This window comes from Coregonus lavaretus (assembly GCF_964263955.1).
Source record: "Coregonus lavaretus genome assembly, chromosome: 9".
Taxonomy (NCBI): Eukaryota; Metazoa; Chordata; class Actinopteri; order Salmoniformes; family Salmonidae; genus Coregonus; species Coregonus lavaretus.
The window spans coordinates 22,791,644-22,812,450 of record NC_139996.1 but is presented as its reverse complement, the minus strand read 5'-3'; the positions used below and the strand labels follow the sequence as shown (position 1 = coordinate 22,812,450).

The 20,807-nt window shown below is 42.5% G+C and overlaps 1 pseudogene across 1 annotated transcript in view; it reads left to right on the top strand.

Moving 5' to 3' along the window:
- The first annotated feature begins 7,571 nt into the window (after positions 1–7,571).
- LOC311135293 overlaps positions 7,572–20,807 on the top strand; it is a 65,525-nt pseudogene continuing 52,289 nt past the window's right edge. The window contains exon 1 of the transcript in view: positions 7,572–7,626. The product of the transcript in view is annotated as an uncharacterized misc_RNA (transcript). The remainder of the gene's footprint in view (positions 7,627–20,807) is intronic.

The following is a 20,807-nucleotide window of genomic DNA, read 5'->3' as shown; positions in this document are numbered from 1 at the left end:
TGTATCAAATCATGCTCACAATCATTACATCAACTTGTCTTGAAAAATGCATATTAATTACCACAATATACTATTATATACAGTGCTATGAAAAAGTATTTGCCCCCTTTCTAATTTTCTCTACTTTTGCATATTTGTTATACTGAATGTTATCAGATCTTCAACCAAAACCTAATATTAGATAAAGGGAACATAAGTGAACAAATAACACAACAATTACATATTTATTTCATTTATTTCATAAACAAAGTTATGCAACACCCAATTCCCCTGTGTGAAAAAGTAATTGCCTCCTTACACTGAGTCCTGAGTGGCGCAGTGGTCTAAGGCACTGCATCGCAGTGCTAACTGTGCCACTAGAGATCCTGGTTCGAATCCAGGCTCTGTCGCAGCCGGCCGCGACCGGGAGACTCATGGGCGCCGCACAATTGGCCCAGCGTCGTCCAGGGTAGGGGAGGGAATGGCCGGCAGGGATGTAGCTCAGTTGATAGAGCATGGCGTTTGCAACGCCAGGGTTGTGGGTTCGACCCCATGGGGGGCCAGCATAAAAAAATAAATGTATTCACTAACTGTAAGTCGCTCTGGATAAGAGCGTCTGCTAAATGACGTAAATGTACACTCAATAACTGGTTGTGCCACCTTTAGCTGCAATGACTCCAACCAAATGCTTCCTGTAGTTGTTGATCAGTCTCTCACGTCGCTGTGGAGGAATTTTGGCCCACTCTTCCATGCAGAACTGCTTTAACTCAGTGACGTGTGGGTTTTCAAGCATGAACTGCTCGTTTCAAGTCCTGCCACAACATCTCAATTGGGATTAGGTCTGGACATTGACAAGGCCATTCCAAAACTTCCAATTAGTTGCTTTTTAGCAATTTTCATGTAGACTTGATTGTGTGTTTTGGATCATTGTCTTCCTGCATGACCCAGCTGCGCTTCAGCTTCAGCTCACAGACGGATGGTCTGACATTCTCCTGTAGAATTCTCTGATACAGAGCAGAATTCATGGTTCCTTCTATTAAGGCAAGTCGTCCAGGTCCTGAGGCAGCAAAGCATCCCCAAACCATCACACCACCACCACCATGCTTGACCTTTAAATAATAATAATATGCCATTTAGCAGACGCTTTTATCCAAAGCGACTTACAGTCATGCGTGCATATATTTTTTTTTTTGTGTATGGGTGGTCCCGGGGATCGAACCCACTACCTTAGCGTTACAAGCGCCGTGCTCTACCAGCTGAGCTACAGAGGACCACTTGGTGTGATGTTCTTACTGTGGAATGCAGTGTTTGGTTTTCGACAGGCATTAGTGGAACCATGTCGTCCAAAAAGTTATACTTTTGAATCATCTGTCCATAGAACTTTCTTCCAAGAGTCTTGATGATCATCCAGGTGCTTTTTGGCAAACTTGAGTCAACTTTTTGGAGTGGGCCAAAATTCCTCCACAGCGACGTGAGAGACTGATCAACAACTACAGGAAGCATTTGGTTGGAGTCATTGCAGCTAAAGGTGGCACAACCAGTTATTGAGTGTAAGGGGGCAATTATTTTTTCACACAGGGGAATTGGGTGTTGCATAACTTTGTTTATGAAAAAAATGAAATAAATATGTAATTGTTGTGTCATTTGTTCACTTCTGTTCCCTTTATCTAATATTAGGTTTTGGTTGAAGATCTGATAACATTCAGTATCACAAATATGCAAAAGTAGACAAAATTAGAAAGGGGGCAAATACTTTTTCATAGCACTGTTTTATGTATACATGTGTGGAGTAATTATCCAGTGAGAATACATTATTCTACCTACACAAGAAAATCTGTCTGAATAATTCTGATAGAACTAAGGTTTTAGAAACAGAATACAGACGCACATAGTTTGATCATTCTCCTTTCTATGTTGATTCTTCTCTTCCTCTCAGTAAACTCTCTTGACACTGACTCTCTAGGTTTGACGGGATAATCTTGAATTACAACACTTGTAAATAAGTGTTTTATTTGTCCGGGACACCCCCACACAAACTGACAGATGGGCTGAAAGCGATGGCAGTTAGATTAAATGGCACATCCTGGACATCATTTTAAAGTCCTAGGATTCCCTTATGGTGTTTGTCTTCGAGTTGAGGGAAAAACCCATGCATAAAATGTTGCTAATGCATTGCTAATGCTGCATTCATCTTCTCGCCATTTTGCAATTTGCATAATACTGTTCATTGTGCTGGAAATAAAGAAATACTACAAAGAGTTGGTGGCAAGTTAGGGTCATTTTAGTGATCCAAGAAAAATAGTCACTATTGATGTGCCTTTGAAAGGGAGGTTAGGGAGACAATGCATTGCTTCAGTCACCATCACAACCATAAACTATAGACACACTGAATACATTCATGAATAAAGTTAACATACTGTATAAACCCAATAGACTGGTATGACTGCAGGAGCTCAGCATGTCATTACGGGTATGTATGCAGAAAACTCAGTAACAAAAAAAAAAACTATTTTAATAATCAAAGACTTCATGTAAAGCAGAAACACGAAATTAACATATGGAACATTGGGAATCATCAGCAATGCCCCTACAGCTTCTCGTTTCTTACGCACACACTCATCCATACAGTATGTTGATTATAGTGCCCTTTGGTGGAGCCAGTCTCTCCCATTGGTCATAATACAACCTCACACTCTCCACATGTTTGCCCTATGGCCCCACCAGTAGCAGCTGGCAGGGAACTATGATGAAGTTGGAGCCTTTCCTTCCCATTTACCCCCCAAGACATCTAATCTTTGTATTTCAGGTATAAAAAGATGTCCTGCCAGCCATTCAGCACAGCTCCAATTTCCCCTCTCACAATACTGCTCCTGATGTTTCAAAGTGTGGCTATGGAGAAATAGAGAGAAAACGAAATTGACTGTGCTCCTCCAACAGCAGTATATGGTTATATGAAACATGCAATCATACCCACTGTCGAGGAGTTGGTGGAGTCTTATAAGGTCTGTAGTCTTTCTGGCTTGTAGGTGCTGGAGAGACATCATTCCAAAGTAAATGTGACAGCTTGGATAGATGTTGATTTATGGTGGCCCTCTTGCCTTCTGCACCCCTATCTCTCTGCCATCAGACGACATTTGCAAAGTTCGGCTTGGATATGAAGTGGCATCCACCCATGCACTCCACCCATGCACTCCACTCTGAACCTAGTAGATAGAGTGGTGACAAATTCAACACTGTGAACAAATGTGGACAGCTAAAGCTTTTTTTCTCAATTCATCCAGAAAATCTAATCTAATTGACTTGAACTTGGAGAGTTTTTATGAACTACCATCACTTGAATTATACAGTACGTTATTGTAGTCTTCTTGAGATACTGTACCTGTCTTTCAGAATTAAGGTTTATTTCTATGTACAGTATATGACAGATGGATTGATGATGGATTGCATTTGTATAGCTTTTCAACTACAGTGAGGGAAAAAAGTATTTGATCCCCTGCTGATTTTGTACGTTTGCCCACTGACAAAGAAATGATCAGTCTATAATTTTAATGGTAGGTTTATTTGAACAGTGAGAGACAGAATAACAACAAAAAAATCCAGAAAAACGCATGTCAAAAATGTTATAAATTGATTTGCATTTTAATGAGGGAAATAAGTATTTGAGCCCCTCTCAGTCAGAAATATTTCTGGCTCCCAGGTGTCTTTTATACAGGTAATGAGCTGAGATTAGGAGCGCACTCTTAAAGGGAATGCTCCTAATCTCAGCTTGTTACCTGTATAAAAGACACCTGTCCACAGAAGCAATCAATCAATCAGATTCCAAACTCTCCACCATGGCCAAGACCAAAGAGCTCTCCAAGGATGTCAGGGACAAGATTGTAGACCTACACAAGGCTGGAATGGGCTACAAGACCATCGCCAAACAGCTTGGTGAGAAGGTGACAACAGTTGGTGCGATTATTCGCAAATGGAAGAAACACAAAATAACTGTCAATCTCCCTCGGACTGGGGCTCCATGCAAGACCTCACCTCGTGGAGTTGCAATGATCATGAGAACGGTGAGGAATCAGCCCAGAACTACACGGGAGGATCTTGTCAATGATCTCAAGGCAGCTGGGACCATAGTCACCAAGAAAACAATTGGTAACACACTACGCCGTGAAGGACTGAAACCCTGCAGCGCCCGCAAGGTCCCCCTGCTCAAGAAAGCACATATACAGGCCTGTCTGAAGTTTGCCAATGAACATCTGAATGATTCAGAGGAGAACTGGGTGAAAGTGTTGTGGTCAGATGAGACCAAAATCGAGCTCTTTGGCATCAACTCAACTCGCCGTGTTTGGAGGAGGAGGAATGCTGCCTATGGCCCCAAGAACACCATCCCCACCGTCAAACATGGAGGTGGAAACATTATGCTTTGGAGGTGTTTTTCTGCTAAGGGGACAGGACAACTTCACCGCATCAAAGGGACGATGGACGAGGCCATGTACCGTCAAATCTTGGGTGAGAGCCTCCTTCCCTCAGCCAGGGCATTAAAATGGGTCGTGGATGGGTATTCCAGCATGATAATGACCCAAAATACACGGCCAAGGCAACAAAGGAGTGGCTCAAGAAGAAGCACATTAAGGTCCTGGAGTGGCCTAGCCAGTCTCCAGACCTTTATCCCACAGAAAATCTGTGGAGGGAGCTGAAGGTTCGAGTTGCCAAACGTCAGCCCCGAAACCTTAATGGCTTGGAAAATATCTGCAAAGAGCAGTGGAACAAAATCCCTCCTGAGATGTGTGCAAACCTGGTGGCCAACTACAAGAAACGTCTGACCTCTGTGATTGCCAACAAGGGTTTTGCCACCAAGTACTAAGTCATGTTTTGCAGAGGGGTCAAATACTTATTTCCCTCATTAAAATGCAAATCAATTAATAACATTTTTGACATGCGTTTTTCTGGATTTGTTTGTTGTTATTCTGTCTCTCACTGTTCAAATAAACCTACCATTAAAATTATCGACGGATCATGTCTTTGTCAGTGGGCAAACGTACAAAATCAGCAGGGTATCAAATACTTTTTTCCCTCACTGTAAGTGTCAAGGTACTTCAACCACTATGTTTGCTAGACTGAAACACAAGTAGTCAGTTCAAAAGCTCTTCAGAAAATACTGCACTTGTTCAGGGTGTCAGATACAGTACTGACGGTCACTCTTTAAATTAACTTTAGGGAATTCATAAACCCTTCATAAGGGTATCTCAAGTTTAGATTTAGGTCACCGAGGCATATGACTGGGGCAAAATATGCTGCTTCCAGGCAAGTTCAAGTATAGCTGCGGCTAAAAATAGCTGTGAATCAGATTGAAAGGCATTAAGTCTGCACACCACTGAGCCATAATAATCGCCAGATGAGCTGCTAAAGCATGTTGAATATGACTGTGGAGATTGTTGAGCCTCTTATTAAGTGCCAGACTCATATTCATAGCCTCTAAATTATTTCCAAGTTTCTCCAAAATGTAAGTAGAATACTTTGTCAGTTGAAGCTGATGGGAGGTCAATCAGCCAGACAGTACGTTACTCTGAGAGTGTCTCCTACTCCATTTTGTATCTTCGCTGTCTTGAAACAATTACGCCTAATATCGAGGAAAGATAAATTGCTCATATAAATGTCTATAGACAAATCGTAAAGCACGCTATATTTGAATATCAACACATCCTCGCTACCTAAATCAATAATCTAGACACACCCTTGAACTGATTTGACATTGCACAAAGTTAATTACTTGGTAATAATTTGAAGAATAGGCTAGCTTTGCCAATAAAGAGGGTCATAAGACTGATAACACAGTCAATGCTGGTCAATTACCATATTAAGATGCTGGTCCCGGCCATAGCATGTCTTTTTAGTAGCTGTTCAAAGGGTTCAAAATGTTAGGTGTCCCGAGTCAGAGGAGCGTTGAGAGTGGGTATTACAGTATATAAAGTGGTTGCCACGACACAAAGACACCAACTCAGTGCAAGCAGTGAATCAGTGACACCCTGTAGCCTCCTGAACTGTGAGTTTAAGGAGTCTAACTGTAGTCTGCTGAACTGAACCGTAAAGGACAGGGGTAGCCAGCCCTCCTCCTGGAGAGCTAATGGCTGTGCAGGCTTTTGTGCCAGCCATACTATAACTCACCTGACTCTGCTTATCAAGGTCCTAAGGAGTAGCATATTAGTAGTATCAGATTTGTTTTTTTCAAACAATGCCACACTTACAAAACCATTAAAGCTTATTTCACTAACAAGGTCATGATATGTATTTTGCTTTAAACCTATTCAGAAGCAAACAATCCATGTAAATGTGCTCCGCTTCTATACAAAAGCAAAAACATTACCTTCAAAAACCTCTGCCTGCCTGTCTGCACAGGGTTGATTATATATAAACCTCTTTCAGGATGGAACGAGAAAAGAGGCAAAAAGGAATCTGATTAAAAAAGTAATCTGATTAAAAAAGTAATCTGATTAAAAAAGGAATCTGATTTAATTGAAGTGGAGACGTTTTGCATAATCATTGTTCAACTACGCTTGCGGACAGTGTTTCCCATACAACATTTCTAATTTACCTCACAAAGCGCAAAATACCATAAAAACAGCGGAGAAAGCAGCAGAGCACAAACAACAAGACGCTGCTTTGTTTTTACCCATGATTCATGTGTTGACTTCCAAATGGCGAGTCATTGAAAGACTTGGGCAGCAGTGCTTATTACTGTGTAAATTCATCTCCAGCAAAGAGAATTTGAATACAGTTTATAATCTGGAAGGGAATGTCAGTAAATCCTGAATTGATATGTGCATGAAAACAACAATATAACTCATATGATCCATTGACTCGATTATTTGATTCTGCGTTAATTAAATGTGAGTTTTCTCTATGTGTAAATCTCAACTGTAAATTCAACCCTAACACAATTATCACAGTGACACATCGACCCCTAACTCGCTCCCGTCTACTGAAACAGAGCAAGAGAAGCTTGAATGCAGTTTTACCATGTTTTCCTTCACTTCACTACTGTAAGTCTGGTTAGCTTTGGTCTGCCATCAAAATCCATTCCCTCATTTGATCTATGAGTATATTCGACCATTGAAGACCTGGAAGTGGGAAAACCACCAGAGGTTAAGATCACAAGTTCATATTTCATTCACTTCACTGGTAACTGTGACAGTTTTAATGGGCCATCATTAGTGTGTGATGTACTGATGGTTAGTGAGGGGGGAAGATTGTGAGGATGGACTCCACTTGATGAGGTGTAATAGATAAAGGCAGAGAGAAGTCCAGTAGTTTTCCTCGGTCGGACCACCTGAGTGGCAGTGACACAGGACACCATCACCTCCCTATCTGGGACACGCCTCGGCCAACTCAGGGCACCATCACCTCCCTATCTGGGACACGCCTGGGCCAACTCAGGGCCCACACCAGAGAGAGTTGATCAAACAGCAGGCAGGGCATTAATCTTATTTGACACACTGACTCTCCCCTTGGAGGACGTCCGGTGGTTTTGGGAAGCAGTCCAACAGCAGAGCAGAGCCCGGCCCGGTGCTGCCAGAGTGATGCAGAGTGTTGGAGGGGCTGGCATGGCGGGGTGGAGGAAGGAGAAAGTGGACAGAGGGGGCAAGCAGGTGGAAGGAGGTAGGTATGGAGAAGGCGCGAGATGACGGGTTGGCTAAGGTATGGAGACAGAGAAGTGAGCAATAAAGGATGGAAATAGGTGGGAAGGGGAGAGTATTTCAACAGCTGTGCAAGGCAGAATTTAGCATGGGTTCATTGTAAGCTGCTCTGTTCCCTGCTACAGTCTTAGAGTTGTTATACTTGCCTTGGTATGATCTTATTGATTATCAAAAAAATAAAGCCTTTCCATGGCAACGATGCAGATGTAGGACTGGTAATGACTAGGGATGGTGACAGATACTGAGGCTAAGACGCTTTAGATAGTGATGTCATACATCTGACAGATCTTAACAAGCATATAACAACATGTAAACATGAGATGAATAGATACATATTCTTCAAACAATTAGATTCAGAGTAGTTTCAAAACATAATGATCAGAGGACACACTAACATAGCATTGGCATAATCTTAAATGTCACATGCATCAAATTTTTTATTTTATTTTTACCTTTAACTAGGCAAGTCAGTTATGAACAAATTCTTATTTACAATGACGGCCTACACCGGCCAAACCCGGACGACGCTGGGCCAATTGTGCGCCGCCCTATGGGACTCCCAATCACGGCCGGTTGTGATACAGCCTGGAATGGAACCAGGGGGTCTGTAGTGACGCCTCAAGCACTGAGATGCAGTGCCTTAGACCGCTGCACCACTCAATAGAGATGTCCACTCTTAATTTTCCTCAGCAAACCCGAAAGGCCCTTGAGGCATATGCTTGAGGGTGAAGGAGCATCAGAGAGGGAGATACAGATGAGACGTGTTGAGGAGTGCCAGGACATAACTCCTCTGTTATGAATGAAGGAGGTCACTCAGTTCTCTGTTGCTCAGAGGCTAGCATGCCAGAAGTGACAACAGATAATTTGTATTGACCACAGAACACACAGTGTGGTGCTCAATATGAGGTCAGACATGACACGTCTGCTGCTGACAACATGAATTTGTGGAGGACTGCTTGTCTTCCAAGTCTTCCAAAACATATGGACTCTCTCTCTCTCTCTCTCTCTGCGGTCTAACCAATGTTCTTCAACCGTCATGGACTCTAGATTTACAGTGTTCAATATCAAATTCAGTCAAAACTGATGACCTATGACCACTTAGCCATTGAATGAACTTAGGCACTATGATAAACAATGAGGGAATGCAGATGGAAATTTGCTATTTAGCTAAATATGTAGCTAAATCTAGTGCAATATTTGTTGTGTGTTTTTCTGGCAAAAAGCCTTTTGTGATAAACTGTGCCATCCATCTCCACTGTAATAAAGCCATATTTTCCGCAATGGATGTTCACCAGATCACTGAAATGAATTGAAAACCAGAGCAAATCACATCCAAGGACATTATTGAGTTCAGGCTCATCAACACTGGAGCCTGGTATATGTGCTGTGCTATGCCAGGAATTACATAGAGATAGCTTGACGGGAATACTGTGAAACAGTTGTGAAGATGTTGAATAATGTCAGATGCCGCTGCAGGCTCTCTCAGTTATAGCTAGATAACATCGACAAAAGAGAAAGATACATTTTGGCTATATGATAATACTGTTATGAATTCTCTATTGACCAGAACACATCAAATCTGCCCTGTGACTCTCTACAAGAGTCATCACCAGCACATACAGACAGGAAATCTAACAGGCCAGTGCCTCCAGTGAAATTGGGGCTAGTGAATATCCTTTGCCTTGCGCCTGGAAGCCCGCAGATGCCCCCTAGCCTCCTGGGCACGCCATGTTGGGAGTAAAGTGGTCCTCTGTAGCTCAATTGGTAGAGCATGGCGCTTGTAACACCAGGGTAGTGGGTTCAGTCCCCGGGACCACCCATACGTAAAAAAAATGTATGCATACATGACTGTAAGTCGCTTTGGATAAAAGCGTCTGCTAAATGGCATATTATATTATAAAGTCAGGTTGCATATGTGATAGATTAATTATTAATGACTAATTATTACACCCTGAAACTGTGTAAAATGTATTAGAATGTGTGAGTGTAGGACCAGTTAAGACTAAGACATTGAGCTACTATTTAGCAATGTGAGTAAGAGTTAGACCAGACAACAAAGGATAAGGAGAACTGTCTACAGACAACTGAGAAACCAAGATAAAGGGGCCTCCCAATTTAGGGAGGAGAGAAACTGTTAGGCTTTTTAAGGAGTATGCAGGATATTGTGAGGACGGCGATAACTAAGGAATGCATGTGGGTGTGTGTGTGTGTGTGTGTGTGTGCGTGTACTGATGGTCAGGAGAGCAGTTTTAAAGTGGAAAACTACAGCCCACCTAATCTCACTGCAACTCCCCTCCATGTCTCCGACCACTACTTTGTATCCTTTTCTCTCTCGCTCTCCTCCAACACTACTCACTCTGTCCCTACTCAGATGGTAATGCGCCGTCGCAACCTTCGCTCTCTCTCTCCCGCTACTCTCTCCTCTTCTATCCTATCATCTTCCCTCTGCTCAATCCTTCTCCCTCCAATCTCCTGATTCTGCCTCCTCAACCCTCCTCTCCTCCCTTTCTGCATCCTTTGACTCTCTATGTCCCCTATCCTCCCGGCCGGCTCGGTCCTCCCCTCCTGCTCCGTGGCTTGACGACTCATTGCGAACTCACAGAACAGGGCTCCGGGCAGCCGAGCGGAAATTGAGGAAAACTAGACTCCCTGCGGACCTGGCATCTTTTCACTCCCTCCTCTCTACATTTTCTTCATCTGTTTCTGCTGCTAAAGCCACTTTCTACCACTCTAAATTCCAAGCTTCTGCCTCTAACCCTAGGAAGCTCTTTGCCACCTTCTCCTCCCTGCTGAATCCTCCTCCCCCTCCCCCCTCCTCCCTCTCTGTGGATGACTTCGTCAACCATTTTGAAAAGAAGGTTGACGACATCCGATCCTCGTTTGTTAAGTCAAATGACACTGCTGGTCCTGCTCACACTGCCCTACCCTATGCTTTGACTTCTTTCTCCCCTCTCTCTCCAGATGAAATCTTGCGACTTGTGACGGCCGGCCGCCCCACAACCTGCCCGCTTGACCCTATCCCCTCCTCTCTTCTCCAGACCATCTCCGGTGACCTTCTCCCTTACCTCACCTCGCTCATCAACTCATCCTTGACCGCTGGCTATGTCCCTTCCGTCTTCAAGAGAGCGAGAGTTGCACCCCTTCTCAAAAAACCAACACTCGATCCCTATGATGTCAACAACTACAGACCAGTATCCCTTCTTTCTTTTCTCTCCAAAACTCTTGAGCGTTCCATCTTTAGCCAACTCTCTTGCTATCTCTCTCAGAATGACCTTCTTGATCCAAACCAGTCAGGTTTCAAGACTGGTCATTCAACTGAGACTGCTCTTCTCTGTGTCACGGAGGCTCTCCGCACTCCTAAAGCTAACTCTCTCTCCTCTGCTCTTGTCCTTCTAGACCTGTCTGCTGCCTTTGATACTGTGAACCATCAGATCCTCCTCTCCACCCTCTCCGAGTTGGGCATCTCTGGCATGGCTCACTCTTGGATTGCGTCCTACCTGACCGGTCGCTCCTACCAAGTGGCGTGGCGAGAATATGTCTCCGCACCACGTGCTCTCACCACTGGTGTCCCCCAGGGCTCAGTTCTAGGCCCTCTCCTATTCTCGCTATACACCAAGTCACTTGGCTCTGTCATATCCTCACATGGCCTCTCCTATTATTGTTACGCAGACGACACACAACTAATATTCTCCTTTCCCCCTTCTGATAACCAGGTGGCGAATCGCATGTCTGGCAGACATATCAGTGTGGATGACGGATCACCACCTCAAGCTGAACCTCGGCAAGACGGAGCTGCTCTTCCTCCCGGGGAAGGACTGCCCGTTCCATGATCTCACCATCACGGTTGACAACTCCGTTGTGTCCTCCTCCCAGAGTGCGAAGAGCCTTGGCGTGACCCTGGACAACACCCTGTCGTTCTCAGCTAACATCAAGGCGGTGACCCGATCCTGTAGGTTCATGCTCTACAACATTCGGAGAGTACGACCCTGCCTTACACAGGAAGCGGCACATGTCCTAATCCAGGCACTTGTCATCTCCCGTTTGGATTACTGCAACTCGCTGTTGGCTGGGCTCCCTGCCTGTGCCATTAAACCCCTACAACTCATCCAGAATGCCGCAGCCCGTCTGGTGTTCAACCTTCCCAAGTTCTCTCACGTCACCCCGCTCCTCCGCACACTCCACTGGCTTGCAGTTGAAGCTCGCATCTGCTACAAGACCATGGTGCTTGCCTACGGAGCAGTGAGGGGAACGGCACCTCCGTACCTTCAGGCTCTGATCAGTCCCTATACCCAAATGAGGGCATTGCGTTCATCCACCTCTGGCCTGTTGACCCCCCTACCTCTGCGGAAGCACAGTTCCCGCTCAGCCCAGTCAAAACTGTTCGCTGCTCTGGCAACCCAATGGTGGAACAAGCTCCTTCACGATGCCAGGACAGCGGAGTCACTCACCACCTTCCGGAGACACTTGAAACCCCACCTCTTTAAGGAATACCTGGGATAGGATAAAGTAATCCTTCTACCCCCCCTTACCCCACCCCACCCCCAAAAAATTAAAATAACCTATTGTAAAGTGGTTATCCCACTGGCTATAAGGTGAATGCACAAATTTGTAAGTCGCTCTGGATAGGAGCGTCTGCTAAATGATGTAAATGTAAATGTACAGAGGGGAGGGATTTTTGTATGACGTGTGTGTATAAAAGATGGACTCTGAAATTGTGATGGCAGAATTCACAATGAATAAATATCTCTGACTATGCAGACCGGGACTGATTTTGGTTTCTTGATTTTGGGAGACGCACAGAGACACTGAAATAGTTTGTTAAATAATTCACATAACAGCTTGGTCCTTCTGAGCCGGAACCCAATACCTGCCTCTGTCATTCCAGGTAACTCTGAAAACCGTCGACGGGCGAATGATACATTCGTAAATAGAAAGTCCTGCCCTTTGACATTAAGGGTTAAGACAGGCCAGAGGACACCTGATTAATGACAGAGACGGTGATGGAATCCAAACCTACATTGAATCTCGGCTGCAAGGATAAGGTCAGTAGTCTTTATTCATGACTTGGTGAAATTGATTTGAGAACTTGCTAAAATATTGACTGAGGGTAACGTCATAATTTTAAGTAGCAAATTGATCAATGCGTAGCCATTTTAAGGTAGCCAATTTAATGTTGTAGCCGGCAGCCGATTTAAGGTTGTAGCCAACTTAAGGTTGGTGGGTCCGTAACGATTCACAGTAATAGGCCAATTACCAAAAGAAACTACCCGGTGTTGAAATAGAAGGAACTATTAAAAGTGCACCTATGGGATGTAACCTGTAAGAGATTATAGAACAGTCAACAAATAATCCGGGTTAAACAAATACAAAAAGTACACCAGAAGGAATTAAAATAGCATGTGTGAGAAATAGAATATTAGTAAAGTCAAAAATCACAAACAACTGTAGATTTGGGACTAGTCAACCTGTTGTATGGGACTGTCAGGAATTATCAAGATTACATTGTGGGGATAAATTCCTCCGTAGAGTAGGAGATCATTCTGGGGGACTAGTACCTATACAGGAAGGGGTGATTCCAGGTGTGGTGTGAAACTGTTTTGAATAACTTGTTATATAGAAGAGGTGGCTAGAGGAGGGAGAACCCATTCCTGTTGTATGAGACTGTCAGGAATAATCAAGATTACATTGTGGGGATGAATTCTTCCGTAGAGTAGGATATAATTCTGGGGGACTAGTACCTATACAGGAAGGGGTGATTCCAATTGTTGTGTGAAACTGTTTTGAATAACTTGTTATATAGAAGAGGTGGCTAAGGGATTTTTAACAGCACCAACCATGGGAGGCAAATCCTCACAAGAGGTCCCAGAATTTACTGGGGACGAGAAATACATGGAAATAAGGGATCAAATAAATAGGTATTATGGATCCATTTGGGAGAAGAGGTATGGATTTATTGGGCATCTCGATGTAGAGAAATTAGAGGCTATGATTAGGCAGATGCATGTAAATTGCAGAACGGATTTGAAGAAACAGCGAGGGGAGGGGCTAGACACAGCGAGAGTATGGCTTTTGGAGGCTCGGAAGAGAGTCAGGAAAGACTAGAGAATTTAAACACAGAGAGTTGAAGAGATTAGAGAGCTATAATAAGTCAGGGAGGCAGAATAGGGGAGGAGATAAGAGGAAGTGCTTTAACTGTAACAAGGAAGGTCATTTTGCAAGAGAGTGTGGGGCCCCGTGTAAATACTGTAACAAAACAGGTCATAACCATTGCGACTGCAGACATAAAGGAAAGGGCAGTGTCCGGGAAATGACAGTCTATTTTTTTGGTTCCGCTGGTAAAAAGTTGAAGAAGTGATTTGTGTCGATTAAGAATTGGTTAAAAACACCACGAAGGGATTATTTGGGAGGTACCTATACATTTCTAACGATATATACGTATGAACTTGCTAACCCAAACGTAGATGTACATCATGGGTGAGAAAGTAGAGAATATGAGTTTTCTAAGGTTGTACCGTTGTTGGATCATGTGATAAGATTTAATGGGTTATCGGACCATAACTAATGTGGGTTATAGACGTAATGTATAATATAGTAGAAAGCCAATATAGGGTTCCATTGAACTATTATGGTTTATTTGTCATTTCAATGGCATAAGGTGAAATCTGTATGTATGAGTGGAATTCAACGGCTGGTATGGGTGGTAACCGGATACTACTGAGTATTTGGTTTGGTGATGTTGAATGGAAGATTTGTAGCGTGTTTTGGGTTATATAGAAATAATCACTTATTCAACAGGAATAGGTGCGGGGAGAGATAGTTTTTGTGTTGCTGAATGAGGTGAGAGCTAGTGCGGTTTTCATTTGGTGACGTCACTTGCTCTATGAACTGGAAGTAGTTGCTTTCAAAGGATTGCGGATTTTGTGGAGTGACTGGCAATGTATGTAGAGGGTCTCTGGTTCGAACCCAGGTAGGGACAGTGGGTAAAGCTTTCGCATTGGGGCTATGAACCTAGATTACTAGGTGGATTGGGAAATGCGAAAGGTTGAATTAGATAGCTTAAGTAGATGAGTATTCTAGAAAGGTCTATGAAAATATGTTATTAAGTAGTAATGGGTTGTGGTTACAAGTACTAATGACATGATTTTGTAAGAAGGAAGATGATTAGGGCAGGTCCCTGCGCCTCCCCCGTTTTGTAGGAAGGAGCAGAGGGGGGGGGGGAGAGACAGTACATAGTTCAAATGATAGGAATATAATTAAATGTATGCTTATCAACGATAGCAAGTATTTGTTTTATTAATTAGGGCCTAATCAGAGAGAACAGTTAAAGAAATTGAATAGCGAACTGAAAATTGCTATAGAGTTGGGACAATGATTTGAATTGAGAACAAAGGAAAATAATTTATGGTTCTAGTTCGCGGGTAAAATAGTTGTACTTGCTTGACTGTATCGAACAGAAGTTCGAATAGTTGAATGAAATCCATTTCTTTGACAAATTCTAATGGTTATTACTTTATTGTATAGGTTGAGTAACACCAGTGGTGTATGAAAATAATTGGTTATTTCTAAAATGATAATCTGTTTATGGTACATTGAACAATGGGATATAGTCGTGACTATTAGGATGATGGATTGAATAAACATTGGTTATAAGTATGAAGTTATTAAACAATAGGTTTATATTTTAAAAACATCAAGGCAACAGGTTGTGATGATTAAATTAATGAAAGGGGTTATAGGTTTATATTAGAAGGTATAGTAAACTTAATGAAATGTGGTATTATATAGTGTCTTCCAGGATTGATGGAAGTCTCCTATAGCATTATGTTAGGTCGATGCCTGGGATAAAATATAATGTCTTACTTACACAGAGTATGTGATTGTATTGGCTAATGAATGAAATATGACATTTACAGGGGCGACAGGAACAATAGAAGGGGAGCCAGATTGTCCTATGGTGTTGATCAAATCATTGATAATGGATCATTTTAGATGAGATCACATGGAGCAGATTTAGCGGTTCAATAATCATTGTGAGATTTAAAGAGGATATGATCTGAAGGGTAATCAATTAAACATAATCATTGTATACTCGATGAATTTTGAGTGGTTTTATGGATTAGTTATGAGGAATTAGATTGATACAAACGATTATTGATGAGTTAGGACTGGGGATATCTGTATCATGTTTTGTGTGTACTTACCATCTTTAGATTACTGATGGTAATTGAAAGTTAACTAAATGAATAATTTCTCTTCCAGGAGAAAGAGATTCGCTTATCTAATTGGAATGTTGCCCAGGGATAGGGGGAGCAGTTTAGTGGAGTTAGGCAGTATTTAGGTCGTAAAAGTGAGCTACCAAATTAAGTGGGGTTGAGGAAGTTTCGATAGATAGAGATCTACTTATAGAGAGCTACAGTAGGGCCCCAATTAAGGAAGTTCACAGATGGGTGAAGCAAGGCGCAGTAAATAAGGAAGGAATATGGGTCAAAGACAGCTTACCAATTCTCCCGAAATTACTGTTTAGATATGCTGCAATATTGACACACGGGCAGAGCCATGTGTCAACGGGAGGGATGGATGGTAGAGCAGATTAGACAACACTTTGTTGCATATGGGATTACTAATTATAAAAAATAAAAAAAACTTTTGTTCAAGATGTGTTATCTGTGCTCAAAATAATCACCAGGGCAGACAAAGGGCACCTCAGGGTGAGTATCCTCTGGCTAACTACCCCTTCCAGCAATTGGAAATTGATTTTATAGAGTTATCACGGAGTGAAGGGAAGAATTTTAGAGTAACCCCAGATAAAGATGGGTTATCCCCCTTTGAGAAAGTGTTTGGAAGACCTTACAGAATGCCACAGTTGGCAGGACCAGAACAAGCAGACATAGAACTAGAGAATTCACTAGCAGAACACATGAGAAAATTGTTCATTAACCGTATGTCTAAGAATTTGTGTCCTACAGGAGAATTAAAGGAGAAGGTGATTCATACTATATATAACCTGGAGACTGGGTGTGGATCCAATCATTGAGGAAAAAGGATTGAAAGCAGTCACGCTGGGAGGGACCATACCAAGTCCTATTGGTAACTGCCTTCACTATAAGAATAGCTGAGAGAGCCACTTGGGTCCACGTTACCCACTGCAAAAAGGTAGGCCCACATACCGACACCGTTGAACACACACAGAGTTAAAGAGAATAACTGAACCACTAGGGTTCGGGGGTAAACTCTGTTAACGAAGAAACCCTACCCCAACCTTTCATCACTGTGGGGTGTTTATAGAGGTGTGGGTATGGGGAAGTACCAGGCAGGTGGGTCAGGGACAGGATTGGGTTAGCGGTTTTTGGGATTTTGGGGGACTCGGAGCTGCATCATCATGTTAACCATATTATGGATGAATCCAGGTCAACCTAAACAGGTAAATTATGAACAAAATAATACCAAGGCACTGATTCGATCTCGTAGAAATACTGAAACCAAGAAAGACTATTGGGGGAATGATTATTTTAATAGTTAAAGTCAGTTTAGGACAAGATGGGGGATTCAAGATACCATTCAACTTCTCCCATGAAGAGATAGGAGGTTTTGGGGGCTTTGGTAAGAAGTGGGCGTGTACAAGAAAATTAGGTCCTAGAAGGTATGGTAAATACATTTGCACTGGGGAACGCTCATGTCCTTGGGCAAGGGTGTTTAAACATACCTGGGGAACATACTATGAGAATGGGATGGACGCAGTACACCGATGGGGAATTAAACAAACCCATGATAAATGTAAAACGGAACTGGTGATAACGTTAAAGTCAATTATGCAAGATGACATAGCAAGGAACTATTGGGCCTGTGTTGATGATTTCGGGGCAGATATATGTTTGAGGTTCATTTTTCAGGAGAGAAATGAATCTTCCACCCCCGAGACAGAACAGCAGGTAGATCTAATGTTATCACCAGAGGTACCAAAAAACTAGTCTAATACCCCTTGGATGGCCCTCAGAAGGATTCCTAAATAGCACTAAACCACCAAGGGTAGAATATTTCCTCTTGCAAGAAATGAACCAAGGAGAAGTAGAAGGAATTTCAAATGAGAACTTCTGGGTAAGGTGGATGAACTACACAGCTAGGGCGTTGGGTCAAACTAATTGTTATGCCTGTTCAACAGGTAGGCCAACCCTTGTAACTGCACCTATGCCTCAGACCATGTTCTCTTGTGTGATAGATTTGGGATCAAACCAAACCTCACCTAATTGTTCTGATATTAAAATAACCACTCTTAAAAAGGATAATACTAAGGCACCCCAATTCACCATGAACCCCGGAGATTATCAATGTTATAGACACCAAAGTAATGCGAATCACAGATCAAATTGGAGAAGGGTTTACAACAACGTTTTTCTGGTGGGTTACAATTGATAAAAATGTTGACTGGATTAATTACATCTACAAAGGTTCGTTAATTAGACAAGGGAAGCAGTGAAGATAATCTCAGGCCAACTACTCGCCACCTCACTCATGACCTGCAGAATAGTTTGGTTCTCGAAATGCTTTTAGCAGAGAAGGGCGGATTTACAAGATGGTGGGAGGTCATTGTTGTATGTTTAACCCCAACAATACAGCCCCAGATGGTACAGTAACTAGAGCACTGGCAGGTCTCACTGCATTAAGTAAAGAATGGGCTGAGAACTGGGGGGTAAATACATCAATGACTGGTTGGTTTGATAACATGTTTGGTAAATGGAAAACTATTGTTGTAACTATTTTAGGCATGGCAATCGTGTCTATGGGTATGCTTGTTCTTTGCGGATGTTGTCTTATTCCCTGTGTCCGAGGGTTGGTGAGCAAGGCGTTGGAGCATGCAGTTTCCCAACAGATGGTGAGATAGGGCCCAATCCCGGACTCCGACCTAAGGAATGAAGAATATGACCTACCAGGCTTGGTGGAGGACGACGACGATTCAGATAGTTTGAGACTGGATGTTTTCCTAGAACTATAAATCTCTAGTTTAAAAGTTATTGTAATGATATTTTGTGTATTAAAGTCTTGTTTTAAGTATGATGTACTAGTTAACCGATGTTGCAGGATGTGATGAAGCAAATGTTCTTCACTATAGGCTTAGACTGTTGTTTCCAGATAGTGGGTAAACAGGTTAGGTACCATTGCTAAAGAGTAACATTACGCTTTTAATCATGGGGTAACCCTGATGAACCTGTATTGAATGAGACAATCTTTAATGTTTTGATATGCAAATCAACATATATGCTTCAATGTGTGTGATTCATTTCTATAACAACATATATGTTGTGAGTATGTAATATTTAGTCAAAGGGTGGATTGATAGATTAATTATTAATGACTAATTATTACACCCTGAAACTGTGTGAAATGTGTTAGAATGTGTGAGTGTAGGACCAGTAAAGACTATGACATTGAGCTACTATTTAGCAATGTGAGTAAGAGTTAGACCAGACAACAAAGGACAAGGAGAACTGTCTACAGACAACTGAGAAACCAAGAAAAAGGGGCCTCCCAATTTAGGGAGGAGAGAAACTGTTAGGCTTGTTAAGAAGTATGCAGGATAACTAACGGCGATAACTAAGGAATGCATGTGGGTGTGTGTGTATATGTGTGTTTCTGTGTGTGTGTGTGTACTGATGGTCAGGAGAGCAGTTTCAAAGTGGAAAACTACAGCCCGCCTAAAGAGGGGAGGGATTTTTGTATGACGTATGAGTATAAAAGATGGACTCTGAAATTGTGATGGCAGAATTCTCAATGAATAAATATCTCTGACTATGCAGACCGGGACTCTGTCCGTTTCTTGATTTTGGGAGACACACAGAGACACTGAAATAGTTTGTTAAATAAATCACATAACAATATGCCCATCACATGATGAGGGCCGCCTCATGGCAGGATCTAACGAGCTAACCAGATCACATCACAGACAGCCCAACACCAAAATAAACCCATGGTTACCAAATGAGGGGGCTGTGCCCCAGTTGTGGACACATAGCACTGGAATTGGAAGTGAGATAAGTTTGCATGTCAGTTATTTTGAATGTCTTAATCAGCAAGGTCTCAAAACCTGTTAGGTTAACAAACTTTTCATAATAGTACAAGTCAACATCTATGTATTGATGTGATGCTATCTTGTGTTTAACCCCTAAAAGCACCAACATATTTATAACCCTAAAGCGCCAACAGGGGTAATTTTTTTACCCCAAATTGGTAATGATTGCAAAGAGACAGTAGCTAGGATTCCATCCAGTTGGCGACAGATTTACATGTGAATATTCTAAAATCCGCATAAAGAAAATAGGCAAATGTTCCCTCCAGTGGTGTGTTTCCACCAAACTGACATGTAGTGGAGAAAAATCAGTGCGTGATGATGTAGTGCACACAAAATGTAATTTTTCACTTAAGTGTTCATGTACCGAATAAAAATCTAAAGTTCAATGTGTTACTATCCCATTTTCAAAACTGTTGCATTAAATAGCAAATGTGCCTACTCTGGTCTTGGCACATGTTCTCTAGCCAACAGCTCACAGATAAAGTGCGGGTAGGCTAGTGTACATGAAGAGATTATTATGGTTAAGAACGAGAATATTTGTATTTGTCAAATGGCAGTCAAGCATTGATCATCATGTCACCAGAATAAGACCCTCAATATTTATTGGAAAGGAGCATCAAGCTCATAGCATGCACTTTCAACAACCTGTGAAGTTCATTCTAACTTACTTCACCTGTAGCCTAATAAACTGTATGGTTTCCCAAGTCGTAGTCGGAGGACCAGACACCATATCATCGTGAGACTCCAACTTTGCTTCGATATGATGGTTATTATATCAGTATTTGTGTATAAAGGCTTTCCCTCTGTCACGATCGTCGGAGGAAGTGGACCAATGCGCAGCGTGATAAGTGAACATACTTTATTTTTTAGAGAACACCACACGAACAAAACAACAAACGTGGGCCAGGCCTCCATGGCTCTCGCCAGACTCTCGCTCCTCTGCTCCCAAGTCCAGCCTCTCTCCTCCTCCCGCGGCTTGACCCAGTCGAGGTTGATATCCTTTAGAGCCCTCTTTGGCGTTGGCTCCTTGACACGCTGCTTGGTCCAGTTATGGTGGGATCTTCTGTCACGATCGTCGG